The sequence below is a fragment of the Rhinoderma darwinii genome, chromosome 3 (assembly GCF_050947455.1).
Source record: "Rhinoderma darwinii isolate aRhiDar2 chromosome 3, aRhiDar2.hap1, whole genome shotgun sequence".
NCBI classification, from domain to species: Eukaryota; Metazoa; Chordata; class Amphibia; order Anura; family Rhinodermatidae; genus Rhinoderma; species Rhinoderma darwinii.
This window is the reverse complement of record NC_134689.1, coordinates 413,232,269-413,245,475: the sequence shown is the minus strand read 5'-3', so window position 1 is coordinate 413,245,475 and position 13,207 is coordinate 413,232,269. Positions and strand designations below refer to the sequence as shown.

The window sequence follows — 13,207 nt, the reverse complement described above, 5'->3', positions numbered from 1 at the left end:
GCCAGAAGTCTTAACAGTCAGGGTACATAAGTTGTGATGGCCGAGTGGTTAAGGCGTTGGATTTGAAATCCAATGGGGTCCCCCTGCACAGGTTCAAGTCCTGTTCACAACGTTCTATTTTAAGAAGAGAACTTCCAGAAACATATTAAAGTTTGTCACCTATAGAAAGAGTTATTTTAATTCCATCCTCTTTATCACTGATTAATTACATTAATAATAGTGGTTCCAGCTGTGCCCCTGGCTTACAACTCTGAAAAGCGAGCAATATTTAGAGTATAAATCACTATAACTACAGCATCCCATTTGTCCAGACTTTTATTTTCCTCTTGATAAAAACAAATCAGGTTGGTTGGACAACTTCTGTCCTTAGTAAATCTCTGTTTGCTGTCAATTATAATACTATTTTCTGTCACATACTCCTGTATATAGTCCCTTAAATGGACTCTGTCACCAGTTTATCAATTCCCAATTTCCTAACTAGCCTAATAGGCGCTATGATGCTGATAACTACAGTGTGATTTGTTGTTTTTTTTAAAAAAACGTTTATTTGCAAAGTTATGAGCATTTATTTATATATACTAATGTAGCTCTAATAGCCAAATAGGAGATGACTCCTTTTTACTCTGGGCAGCTAATGTTTTCTGTATGACGCTGTCCAATCAGCATACAACTTCTCCCCCTTCCCTGTCCAGCAACACAGTGTGATCATATAGTACACTGCGTCCATTCCCGATTGTGTTTTCAACAGGTGATATCTTCGGTTCTGTCACAGCTAGAACTGTGATTTTGGTGTCATATGAAAGAGTAGAATCCAGTCTTTCAAATGCCACCAAATCTGCTTTTTTAGGTGGCCCACAGCCCGAGATATGGCTGTTTGAATTGATCCTCCTTCCCTGTAGCTTGAGTTTCACAATGTGTGTGAAGCAACTTCATGCTGATAGGACAGCATCAGATGCTGAGAGTCAGCTCCACCTCAGGAGAATTGCTGCTGTTACCTCCCAGATGTCTAATAAAGGCTAAATTACATATTTAGAAAATGCTCATAATTTTGCAAATAATAAACATTTTTTTTACTACCAATCACCCTGTAGTTATCAGCAGCAAAGCACCAATTAGACTAGTTAGGAGTTAGGGACCTGATAAACTGGTAACAGAGTCCCTTTAAGAGCTCTTCAAAAGTTTTTCCCACAATGGATGTTAAGCTTACTGGTCTATAATTACTTTGTATTGAACTTACTACTTATAGAAAACTCAATGACATTCATGGGGTCTCTGTCACCAATGAAAAACCCGATAGATTTTTAATTGCCTATAAAGAATTTGATTCATCATATACTTTAGTTATGTAAACTTAAATAATAAACTAAAGCAACAAATAGCAAGGCACTGCTGAGATTTGAACTCAGGATCTCCTGTTTACTAGACAGGCGCTTTAACCAACTAAGCCACAGCACCAAAGCACTTTTCTTCTCACGGTGTCCTACCACACAGCTCAGTTCAGAGCAAAAGACTGATCTCATATTTTAGGCTAGCCCCTTAGGTGTAGTTGCCAGAAGTCTTAACAGTCAGGGTACATAAGTTGTGATGGCCGAGTGGTTAAGGCGTTGGATTTGAAATCCAATGGGGTCTCCCTGCACAGGTTCAAGTCCTGTTCACAACGTTCTATTTTAAGAAGAGAACTTCCAGAAACATATTAAAGTTTGTCACCTATAGAAAGAGTTATTTTAATTCCATCCTCTTTATCACTGATTAATTACATTAATAATAGTGGTTCCAGCTGTGCCCCTGGCTTACAACTCTGAAAAGCGAGCAATATTTAGAGTATAAATCACTATAACTACAGCATCCCATTTGTCCAGACTTTTATTTTCCTCTTGATAAAAACAAATCAGGTTGGTTGGACAACTTCTGTCCTTAGTAAATCTCTGTTTGCTGTCAATTATAATACTATTTTCTGTCACATACTCCTGTATATAGTCCCTTAAATGGACTCTGTCACCAGTTTATCAATTCCCAATTTCCTAACTAGCCTAATAGGCGCTATGATGCTGATAACTACAGTGTGATTTGTTGTTTTTTTTTAAAAAACGTTTATTTGCAAAGTTATGAACATTTATTTATATATACTAATGTAGCTCTAATAGCCAAATAGGAGATGACTCCTTTTTACTCTGGGCAGCTAATGTTTTCTGTATGACGCTGTCCAATCAGCATACAACTTCTCCCCCTTCCCTGTCCAGCAACACAGTGTGATCATATAGTACACTGCGTCCATTCCCGATTGTGTTTTCAACAGGTGATATCTTCGGTTCTGTCACAGCTAGAACTGTGATTTTGGTGTCATATGAAAGAGTAGAATCCAGTCTTTCAAATGCCACCAAATCTGCTTTTTTAGGTGGCTCACAGCCCGAGATATGGCTGTTTGAATTGATCCTCCTTCCCTGTAGCTTGAGATTCACAATGTGTGTGAAGCAACTTCATGCTGATAGGACAGCATCAGATGCTGAGAGTCAGCTCCACCTCAGGAGAATTGCTGCTGTTACCTCCCAGATGTCTAATAAAGGCTAAATTACATATTTAGAAAATGCTCATAATTTTGCAAATAATAAACATTTTTTTTACTACCAATCACCCTGTAGTTATCAGCAGCAAAGCACCAATTAGACTAGTTAGGAGATAGGGACCTGATAAACTGGTAACAGAGTCCCTTTAAGAGCTCTTCAAAAGTTTTTCCCACAATGGATGTTAAGCTTACTGGTCTATGATTACTTTGTATTGAACTTACTACTTATAGAAAACTCAATGACATTCATGGGGTCTCTGTCACCAATGAAAAACCCGATAGATTTTTAATTGCCTATAAAGAATTTGATTCATCATATACTTTAGTTATGTAAACTTAAATAATAAACAAGTGAATAAACTAAAGCAACAAATAGCAAGGCACTGCTGAGATTTGAACTCAGGATCTCCTGTTTACTAGACAGGCGCTTTAACCAACTAAGCCACAGCACCAAAGCACTTTTCTTCTCACGGTGTCCTACCACACAGCTCAGTTCAGAGCAAAAGACTGATCTCATATTTTAGGCTAGCCCCTTAGGTGTAGTTGCCAGAAGTCTTAACAGTCAGGGTACATAAGTTGTGATGGCCGAGTGGTTAAGGCGTTGGATTTGAAATCCAATGGGGTCTCCCTGCACAGGTTCAAGTCCTGTTCACAACGTTCTATTTTAAGAAGAGAACTTCCAGAAACATATTAAAGTTTGTCACCTATAGAAAGAGTTATTTTAATTCCATCCTCTTTATCACTGATTAATTACATTAATAATAGTGGTTCCAGCTGTGCCCCTGGCTTACAACTCTGAAAAGCGAGCAATATTTAGAGTATAAATCACTATAACTACAGCATCCCATTTGTCCAGACTTTTATTTTCCTCTTGATAAAAACTAATCAGGTTGGTTGGACAACTTCTGTCCTTAGTAAATCTCTGTTTGCTGTCAATTATAATACTATTTTCTGTCACATACTCCTGTATATAGTCCCTTAAATGGACTCTGTCACCAGTTTATCAATTCCCAATTTCCTAACTAGCCTAATAGGCGCTATGATGCTGATAACTACAGTGTGATTTGTTGTTTTTTTTTAAAAAACGTTTATTTGCAAAGTTATGAACATTTATTTATATATACTAATGTAGCTCTAATAGCCAAATAGGAGATGACTCCTTTTTACTCTGGGCAGCTAATGTTTTCTGTATGACGCTGTCCAATCAGCATACAACTTCTCCCCCTTCCCTGTCCAGCAACACAGTGTGATCATATAGTACACTGCGTCCATTCCCGATTGTGTTTTCAACAGGTGATATCTTCGGTTCTGTCACAGCTAGAACTGTGATTTTGGTGTCATATGAAAGACTAGAATCCAGTCTTTCAAATGCCACCAAATCTGCTTTTTTAGGTGGCCCACAGCCCGAGATATGGCTGTTTGAATTGATCCTCCTTCCCTGTAGCTTGAGTTTCACAATGTGTGTGAAGCAACTTCATGCTGATAGGACAGCATCAGATGCTGAGAGTCAGCTCCACCTCAGGAGAATTGCTGCTGTTACCTCCCAGATGTCTAATAAAGGCTAAATTACATATTTAGAAAATGCTCATAATTTTGCAAATAATAAACATTTTTTTTACTACCAATCACCCTGTAGTTATCAGCAGCAAAGCACCAATTAGACTAGTTAGGAGTTAGGGACCTGATAAACTGGTAACAGAGTCCCTTTAAGAGCTCTTCAAAAGTTTTTCCCACAATGGATGTTAAGCTTACTGGTCTATAATTACTTTGTATTGAACTTACTACTTATAGAAAACTCAATGACATTCATGGGGTCTCTGTCACCAATGAAAAACCCGATAGATTTTTAATTGCCTATAAAGAATTTGATTCATCATATACTTTAGTTATGTAAACTTAAATAATAAACTAAAGCAACAAATAGCAAGGCACTGCTGAGATTTGAACTCAGGATCTCCTGTTTACTAGACAGGCGCTTTAACCAACTAAGCCACAGCACCAAAGCACTTTTCTTCTCACGGTGTCCTACCACACAGCTCAGTTCAGAGCAAAAGACTGATCTCATATTTTAGGCTAGCCCCTTAGGTGTAGTTGCCAGAAGTCTTAACAGTCAGGGTACATAAGTTGTGATGGCCGAGTGGTTAAGGCGTTGGATTTGAAATCCAATGGGGTCTCCCTGCACAGGTTCAAGTCCTGTTCACAACGTTCTATTTTAAGAAGAGAACTTCCAGAAACATATTAAAGTTTGTCACCTATAGAAAGAGTTATTTTAATTCCATCCTCTTTATCACTGATTAATTACATTAATAATAGTGGTTCCAGCTGTGCCCCTGGCTTACAACTCTGAAAAGCGAGCAATATTTAGAGTATAAATCACTATAACTACAGCATCCCATTTGTCCAGACTTTTATTTTCCTCTTGATAAAAACAAATCAGGTTGGTTGGACAACTTCTGTCCTTAGTAAATCTCTGTTTGCTGTCAATTATAATACTATTTTCTGTCACATACTCCTGTATATAGTCCCTTAAATGGACTCTGTCACCAGTTTATCAATTCCCAATTTCCTAACTAGCCTAATAGGCGCTATGATGCTGATAACTACAGTGTGATTTGTTGTTTTTTTTTAAAAAACGTTTATTTGCAAAGTTATGAACATTTATTTATATATACTAATGTAGCTCTAATAGCCAAATAGGAGATGACTCCTTTTTACTCTGGGCAGCTAATGTTTTCTGTATGACGCTGTCCAATCAGCATACAACTTCTCCCCCTTCCCTGTCCAGCAACACAGTGTGATCATATAGTACACTGCGTCCATTCCCGATTGTGTTTGCAACAGGTGATATCTTCGGTTCTGTCACAGCTAGAACTGTGATTTTGGTGTCATATGAAAGAGTAGAATCCAGTCTTTCAAATGCCACCAAATCTGCTTTTTTAGGTGGCCCACAGCCCGAGATATGGCTGTTTGAATTGATCCTCCTTCCCTGTAGCTTGAGTTTCACAATGTGTGTGAAGCAACTTCATGCTGATAGGACAGCATCAGATGCTGAGAGTCAGCTCCACCTCAGGAGAATTGCTGCTGTTACCTCCCAGATGTCTAATAAAGGCTAAATTACATATTTAGAAAATGCTCATAATTTTGCAAATAATAAACATTTTTTTTACTACCAATCACCCTGTAGTTATCAGCAGCAAAGCACCAATTAGACTAGTTAGGAGTTAGGGACCTGATAAACTGGTAACAGAGTCCCTTTAAGAGCTCTTCAAAAGTTTTTCCCACAATGGATGTTAAGCTTACTGGTCTATAATTACTTTGTATTGAACTTACTACTTATAGAAAACTCAATGACATTCATGGGGTCTCTGTCACCAATGAAAAACCCGATAGATTTTTAATTGCCTATAAAGAATTTGATTCATCATATACTTTAGTTATGTAAACTTAAATAATAAACAAGTGAATAAACTAAAGCAACAAATAGCAAGGCACTGCTGAGATTTGAACTCAGGATCTCCTGTTTACTAGACAGGCGCTTTAACCAACTAAGCCACAGCACCAAAGCACTTTTCTTCTCACGGTGTCCTACCACACAGCTCAGTTCAGAGCAAAAGACTGATCTCATATTTTAGGCTAGCCCCTTAGGTGTAGTTGCCAGAAGTCTTAACAGTCAGGGTACATAAGTTGTGATGGCCGAGTGGTTAAGGCGTTGGATTTGAAATCCAATGGGGTCTCCCTGCACAGGTTCAAGTCCTGTTCACAACGTTCTATTTTAAGAAGAGAACTTCCAGAAACATATTAAAGTTTGTCACCTATAGAAAGAGTTATTTTAATTCCATCCTCTTTATCACTGATTAATTACATTAATAATAGTGGTTCCAGCTGTGCCCCTGGCTTACAACTCTGAAAACGGAGCAATATTTAGAGTATAAATCACTATAACTACAGCATCCCATTTGTCCAGACTTTTATTTTCCTCTTGATAAAAACAAATCAGGTTGGTTGGACAACTTCTGTCCTTAGTAAATCTCTGCTTGCTGTCAATTATAATACTATTTTCTGTCACATACTCCTGTATATAGTCCCTTAAATGGACTCTGTCACCAGTTTATCAATTCCCAATTTCCTAACTAGCCTAATAGGCGCTATGATGCTGATAACTACAGTGTGATTTGTTGTTTTTTTTAAAAAAACGTTTATTTGCAAAGTTATGAACATTTATTTATATATACTAATGTAGCTCTAATAGCCAAATAGGAGATGACTCCTTTTTACTCTGGGCAGCTAATGTTTTCTGTATGACGCTGTCCAATCAGCATACAACTTCTCCCCCTTCCCTGTCCAGCAACACAGTGTGATCATATAGTACACTGCGTCCATTCCCGATTGTGTTTTCAACAGGTGATATCTTCGGTTCTGTCACAGCTAGAACTGTGATTTTGGTGTCATATGAAAGAGTAGAATCCAGTCTTTCAAATGCCACCAAATCTGCTTTTTTAGGTGGCCCACAGCCCGAGATATGGCTGTTTGAATTGATCCTCCTTCCCTGTAGCTTGAGTTTCACAATGTGTGTGAAGCAACTTCATGCTGATAGGACAGCATCAGATGCTGAGAGTCAGCTCCACCTCAGGAGAATTGCTGCTGTTACCTCCCAGATGTCTAATAAAGGCTAAATTACATATTTAGAAAATGCTCATAATTTTGCAAATAATAAACATTTTTTTTACTACCAATCACCCTGTAGTTATCAGCAGCAAAGCACCAATTAGACTAGTTAGGAGTTAGGGACCTGATAAACTGGTAACAGAGTCCCTTTAAGAGCTCTTCAAAAGTTTTTCCCACAATGGATGTTAAGCTTACTGGTCTATGATTACTTTGTATTGAACTTACTACTTATAGAAAACTCAATGACATTCATGGGGTCTCTGTCACCAATGAAAAACCCGATAGATTTTTAATTGCCTATAAAGAATTTGATTCATCATATACTTTAGTTATGTAAACTTAAATAATAAACAAGTGAATAAACTAAAGCAACAAATAGCAAGGCACTGCTGAGATTTGAACTCAGGATCTCCTGTTTACTAGACAGGCGCTTTAACCAACTAAGCCACAGCACCAAAGCACTTTTCTTCTCACGGTGTCCTACCACACAGCTCAGTTCAGAGCAAAAGACTGATCTCATATTTTAGGCTAGCCCCTTAGGTGTAGTTGCCAGAAGTCTTAACAGTCAGGGTACATAAGTTGTGATGGCCGAGTGGTTAAGGCGTTGGATTTGAAATCCAATGGGGTCCCCCTGCACAGGTTCAAGTCCTGTTCACAACGTTCTATTTTAAGAAGAGAACTTCCAGAAACATATTAAAGTTTGTCACCTATAGAAAGAGTTATTTTAATTCCATCCTCTTTATCACTGATTAATTACATTAATAATAGTGGTTCCAGCTGTGCCCCTGGCTTACAACTCTGAAAAGCGAGCAATATTTAGAGTATAAATCACTATAACTACAGCATCCCATTTGTCCAGACTTTTATTTTCCTCTTGATAAAAACAAATCAGGTTGGTTGGACAACTTCTGTCCTTAGTAAATCTCTGCTTGCTGTCAATTATAATACTATTTTCTGTCACATACTCCTGTATATAGTCCCTTAAATGGACTCTGTCACCAGTTTATCAATTCCCAATTTCCTAACTAGCCTAATAGGCGCTATGATGCTGATAACTACAGTGTGATTTGTTGTTTTTTTTTAAAAAACGTTTATTTGCAAAGTTATGAACATTTATTTATATATACTAATGTAGCTCTAATAGCCAAATAGGAGATGACTCCTTTTTACTCTGGGCAGCTAATGTTTTCTGTATGACGCTGTCCAATCAGCATACAACTTCTCCCCCTTCCCTGTCCAGCAACACAGTGTGATCATATAGTACACTGCGTCCATTCCCGATTGTGTTTTCAACAGGTGATATCTTCGGTTCTGTCACAGCTAGAACTGTGATTTTGGTGTCATATGAAAGAGTAGAATCCAGTCTTTCAAATGCCACCAAATCTGCTTTTTTAGGTGGCCCACAGCCCGAGATATGGCTGTTTGAATTGATCCTCCTTCCCTGTAGCTTGAGTTTCACAATGTGTGTGAAGCAACTTCATGCTGATAGGACAGCATCAGATGCTGAGAGTCAGCTCCACCTCAGGAGAATTGCTGCTGTTACCTCCCAGATGTCTAATAAAGGCTAAATTACATATTTAGAAAATGCTCATAATTTTGCAAATAATAAACATTTTTTTTACTACCAATCACCCTGTAGTTATCAGCAGCAAAGCACCAATTAGACTAGTTAGGAGTTAGGGACCTGATAAACTGGTAACAGAGTCCCTTTAAGAGCTCTTCAAAAGTTTTTCCCACAATGGATGTTAAGCTTACTGGTCTATAATTACTTTGTATTGAACTTACTACTTATAGAAAACTCAATGACATTCATGGGGTCTCTGTCACCAATGAAAAACCCGATAGATTTTTAATTGCCTATAAAGAATTTGATTCATCATATACTTTAGTTATGTAAACTTAAATAATAAACTAAAGCAACAAATAGCAAGGCACTGCTGAGATTTGAACTCAGGATCTCCTGTTTACTAGACAGGCGCTTTAACCAACTAAGCCACAGCACCAAAGCACTTTTCTTCTCACGGTGTCCTACCACACAGCTCAGTTCAGAGCAAAAGACTGATCTCATATTTTAGGCTAGCCCCTTAGGTGTAGTTGCCAGAAGTCTTAACAGTCAGGGTACATAAGTTGTGATGGCCGAGTGGTTAAGGCGTTGGATTTGAAATCCAATGGGGTCTCCCTGCACAGGTTCAAGTCCTGTTCACAACGTTCTATTTTAAGAAGAGAACTTCCAGAAACATATTAAAGTTTGTCACCTATAGAAAGAGTTATTTTAATTCCATCCTCTTTATCACTGATTAATTACATTAATAATAGTGGTTCCAGCTGTGCCCCTGGCTTACAACTCTGAAAAGCGAGCAATATTTAGAGTATAAATCACTATAACTACAGCATCCCATTTGTCCAGACTTTTATTTTCCTCTTGATAAAAACAAATCAGGTTGGTTGGACAACTTCTGTCCTTAGTAAATCTCTGCTTGCTGTCAATTATAATACTATTTTCTGTCACATACTCCTGTATATAGTCCCTTAAATGGACTCTGTCACCAGTTTATCAATTCCCAATTTCCTAACTAGCCTAATAGGCGCTATGATGCTGATAACTACAGTGTGATTTGTTGTTTTTTTTTAAAAAACGTTTATTTGCAAAGTTATGAACATTTATTTATATATACTAATGTAGCTCTAATAGCCAAATAGGAGATGACTCCTTTTTACTCTGGGCAGCTAATGTTTTCTGTATGACGCTGTCCAATCAGCATACAACTTCTCCCCCTTCCCTGTCCAGCAACACAGTGTGATCATATAGTACACTGCGTCCATTCCCGATTGTGTTTTCAACAGGTGATATCTTCGGTTCTGTCACAGCTAGAACTGTGATTTTGGTGTCATATGAAAGAGTAGAATCCAGTCTTTCAAATGCCACCAAATCTGCTTTTTTAGGTGGCCCACAGCCCGAGATATGGCTGTTTGAATTGATCCTCCTTCCCTGTAGCTTGAGTTTCACAATGTGTGTGAAGCAACTTCATGCTGATAGGACAGCATCAGATGCTGAGAGTCAGCTCCACCTCAGGAGAATTGCTGCTGTTACCTCCCAGATGTCTAATAAAGGCTAAATTACATATTTAGAAAATGCTCATAATTTTGCAAATAATAAACATTTTTTTTACTACCAATCACCCTGTAGTTATCAGCAGCAAAGCACCAATTAGACTAGTTAGGAGTTAGGGACCTGATAAACTGGTAACAGAGTCCCTTTAAGAGCTCTTCAAAAGTTTTTCCCACAATGGATGTTAAGCTTACTGGTCTATAATTACTTTGTATTGAACTTACTACTTATAGAAAACTCAATGACATTCATGGGGTCTCTGTCACCAATGAAAAACCCGATAGATTTTTAATTGCCTATAAAGAATTTGATTCATCATATACTTTAGTTATGTAAACTTAAATAATAAACTAAAGCAACAAATAGCAAGGCACTGCTGAGATTTGAACTCAGGATCTCCTGTTTACTAGACAGGCGCTTTAACCAACTAAGCCACAGCACCAAAGCACTTTTCTTCTCACGGTGTCCTACCACACAGCTCAGTTCAGAGCAAAAGACTGATCTCATATTTTAGGCTAGCCCCTTAGGTGTAGTTGCCAGAAGTCTTAACAGTCAGGGTACATAAGTTGTGATGGCCGAGTGGTTAAGGCGTTGGATTTGAAATCCAATGGGGTCTCCCTGCACAGGTTCAAGTCCTGTTCACAACGTTCTATTTTAAGAAGAGAACTTCCAGAAACATATTAAAGTTTGTCACCTATAGAAAGAGTTATTTTAATTCCATCCTCTTTATCACTGATTAATTACATTAATAATAGTGGTTCCAGCTGTGCCCCTGGCTTACAACTCTGAAAAGCGAGCAATATTTAGAGTATAAATCACTATAACTACAGCATCCCATTTGTCCAGACTTTTATTTTCCTCTTGATAAAAACAAATCAGGTTGGTTGGACAACTTCTGTCCTTAGTAAATCTCTGCTTGCTGTCAATTATAATACTATTTTCTGTCACATACTCCTGTATATAGTCCCTTAAATGGACTCTGTCACCAGTTTATCAATTCCCAATTTCCTAACTAGCCTAATAGGCGCTATGATGCTGATAACTACAGTGTGATTTGTTGTTTTTTTTTAAAAAACGTTTATTTGCAAAGTTATGAACATTTATTTATATATACTAATGTAGCTCTAATAGCCAAATAGGAGATGACTCCTTTTTACTCTGGGCAGCTAATGTTTTCTGTATGACGCTGTCCAATCAGCATACAACTTCTCCCCCTTCCCTGTCCAGCAACACAGTGTGATCATATAGTACACTGCGTCCATTCCCGATTGTGTTTTCAACAGGTGATATCTTCGGTTCTGTCACAGCTAGAACTGTGATTTTGGTGTCATATGAAAGAGTAGAATCCAGTCTTTCAAATGCCACCAAATCTGCTTTTTTAGGTGGCCCACAGCCCGAGATATGGCTGTTTGAATTGATCCTCCTTCCCTGTAGCTTGAGTTTCACAATGTGTGTGAAGCAACTTCATGCTGATAGGACAGCATCAGATGCTGAGAGTCAGCTCCACCTCAGGAGAATTGCTGCTGTTACCTCCCAGATGTCTAATAAAGGCTAAATTACATATTTAGAAAATGCTCATAATTTTGCAAATAATAAACATTTTTTTTACTACCAATCACCCTGTAGTTATCAGCAGCAAAGCACCAATTAGACTAGTTAGGAGTTAGGGACCTGATAAACTGGTAACAGAGTCCCTTTAAGAGCTCTTCAAAAGTTTTTCCCACAATGGATGTTAAGCTTACTGGTCTATAATTACTTTGTATTGAACTTACTACTTATAGAAAACTCAATGACATTCATGGGGTCTCTGTCACCAATGAAAAACCCGATAGATTTTTAATTGCCTATAAAGAATTTGATTCATCATATACTTTAGTTATGTAAACTTAAATAATAAACTAAAGCAACAAATAGCAAGGCACTGCTGAGATTTGAACTCAGGATCTCCTGTTTACTAGACAGGCGCTTTAACCAACTAAGCCACAGCACCAAAGCACTTTTCTTCTCACGGTGTCCTACCACACAGCTCAGTTCAGAGCAAAAGACTGATCTCATATTTTAGGCTAGCCCCTTAGGTGTAGTTGCCAGAAGTCTTAACAGTCAGGGTACATAAGTTGTGATGGCCGAGTGGTTAAGGCGTTGGATTTGAAATCCAATGGGGTCTCCCTGCACAGGTTCAAGTCCTGTTCACAACGTTCTATTTTAAGAAGAGAACTTCCAGAAACATATTAAAGTTTGTCACCTATAGAAAGAGTTATTTTAATTCCATCCTCTTTATCACTGATTAATTACATTAATAATAGTGGTTCCAGCTGTGCCCCTGGCTTACAACTCTGAAAAGCGAGCAATATTTAGAGTATAAATCACTATAACTACAGCATCCCATTTGTCCAGACTTTTATTTTCCTCTTGATAAAAACAAATCAGGTTGGTTGGACAACTTCTGTCCTTAGTAAATCTCTGTTTGCTGTCAATTATAATACTATTTTCTGTCACATACTCCTGTATATAGTCCCTTAAATGGACTCTGTCACCAGTTTATCAATTCCCAATTTCCTAACTAGCCTAATAGGCGCTATGATGCTGATAACTACAGTGTGATTTGTTGTTTTTTTTTAAAAAACGTTTATTTGCAAAGTTATGAACATTTATTTATATATACTAATGTAGCTCTAATAGCCAAATAGGAGATGACTCCTTTTTACTCTGGGCAGCTAATGTTTTCTGTATGACGCTGTCCAATCAGCATACAACTTCTCCCCCTTCCCTGTCCAGCAACACAGTGTGATCATATAGTACACTGCGTCCATTCCCGATTGTGTTTGCAACAGGTGATATCTTCGGTTCTGTCACAGCTAGAACTGTGATTT

At 37.9% G+C, this 13,207-nt stretch overlaps 17 non-coding genes across 17 annotated transcripts; 9 read left to right on the top strand and 8 right to left on the bottom strand.

Annotated features, from left to right (window-relative positions):
* Positions 1–30: 30 nt before the first annotated feature.
* Positions 31–112, top strand: TRNAS-UGA (transfer RNA serine (anticodon UGA)). Its single transcript has one exon. It is a non-coding gene; the product is annotated as a tRNA-Ser (tRNA).
* A 1,269-nt stretch (positions 113–1,381) lies between these two features.
* Positions 1,382–1,455, bottom strand: TRNAT-AGU (transfer RNA threonine (anticodon AGU)). The gene has a single exon. It is a non-coding gene; the product is annotated as a tRNA-Thr (tRNA).
* A 123-nt stretch (positions 1,456–1,578) lies between these two features.
* On the top strand, positions 1,579–1,660 carry TRNAS-UGA (transfer RNA serine (anticodon UGA)). The gene has a single exon. It is a non-coding gene; the product is annotated as a tRNA-Ser (tRNA).
* A 1,281-nt stretch (positions 1,661–2,941) lies between these two features.
* Positions 2,942–3,015, bottom strand: TRNAT-AGU (transfer RNA threonine (anticodon AGU)). Its single transcript has one exon. It is a non-coding gene; the product is annotated as a tRNA-Thr (tRNA).
* A 123-nt stretch (positions 3,016–3,138) lies between these two features.
* TRNAS-UGA (transfer RNA serine (anticodon UGA)) lies at positions 3,139–3,220 on the top strand. The gene has a single exon. It is a non-coding gene; the product is annotated as a tRNA-Ser (tRNA).
* Positions 3,221–4,489: 1,269 nt separating this feature from the next.
* On the bottom strand, positions 4,490–4,563 carry TRNAT-AGU (transfer RNA threonine (anticodon AGU)). The gene has a single exon. It is a non-coding gene; the product is annotated as a tRNA-Thr (tRNA).
* A 123-nt stretch (positions 4,564–4,686) lies between these two features.
* Positions 4,687–4,768, top strand: TRNAS-UGA (transfer RNA serine (anticodon UGA)). The gene has a single exon. It is a non-coding gene; the product is annotated as a tRNA-Ser (tRNA).
* Positions 4,769–6,049: 1,281 nt separating this feature from the next.
* On the bottom strand, positions 6,050–6,123 carry TRNAT-AGU (transfer RNA threonine (anticodon AGU)). The gene has a single exon. It is a non-coding gene; the product is annotated as a tRNA-Thr (tRNA).
* A 123-nt stretch (positions 6,124–6,246) lies between these two features.
* On the top strand, positions 6,247–6,328 carry TRNAS-UGA (transfer RNA serine (anticodon UGA)). Its single transcript has one exon. It is a non-coding gene; the product is annotated as a tRNA-Ser (tRNA).
* Positions 6,329–7,609: 1,281 nt separating this feature from the next.
* TRNAT-AGU (transfer RNA threonine (anticodon AGU)) lies at positions 7,610–7,683 on the bottom strand. Its single transcript has one exon. It is a non-coding gene; the product is annotated as a tRNA-Thr (tRNA).
* Positions 7,684–7,806: 123 nt separating this feature from the next.
* TRNAS-UGA (transfer RNA serine (anticodon UGA)) lies at positions 7,807–7,888 on the top strand. Its single transcript has one exon. It is a non-coding gene; the product is annotated as a tRNA-Ser (tRNA).
* Positions 7,889–9,157: 1,269 nt separating this feature from the next.
* On the bottom strand, positions 9,158–9,231 carry TRNAT-AGU (transfer RNA threonine (anticodon AGU)). The gene has a single exon. It is a non-coding gene; the product is annotated as a tRNA-Thr (tRNA).
* A 123-nt stretch (positions 9,232–9,354) lies between these two features.
* TRNAS-UGA (transfer RNA serine (anticodon UGA)) lies at positions 9,355–9,436 on the top strand. The gene has a single exon. It is a non-coding gene; the product is annotated as a tRNA-Ser (tRNA).
* A 1,269-nt stretch (positions 9,437–10,705) lies between these two features.
* Positions 10,706–10,779, bottom strand: TRNAT-AGU (transfer RNA threonine (anticodon AGU)). The gene has a single exon. It is a non-coding gene; the product is annotated as a tRNA-Thr (tRNA).
* Positions 10,780–10,902: 123 nt separating this feature from the next.
* TRNAS-UGA (transfer RNA serine (anticodon UGA)) lies at positions 10,903–10,984 on the top strand. The gene has a single exon. It is a non-coding gene; the product is annotated as a tRNA-Ser (tRNA).
* A 1,269-nt stretch (positions 10,985–12,253) lies between these two features.
* Positions 12,254–12,327, bottom strand: TRNAT-AGU (transfer RNA threonine (anticodon AGU)). Its single transcript has one exon. It is a non-coding gene; the product is annotated as a tRNA-Thr (tRNA).
* A 123-nt stretch (positions 12,328–12,450) lies between these two features.
* Positions 12,451–12,532, top strand: TRNAS-UGA (transfer RNA serine (anticodon UGA)). The gene has a single exon. It is a non-coding gene; the product is annotated as a tRNA-Ser (tRNA).
* The last annotated feature ends 675 nt before the right edge of the window (positions 12,533–13,207 follow it).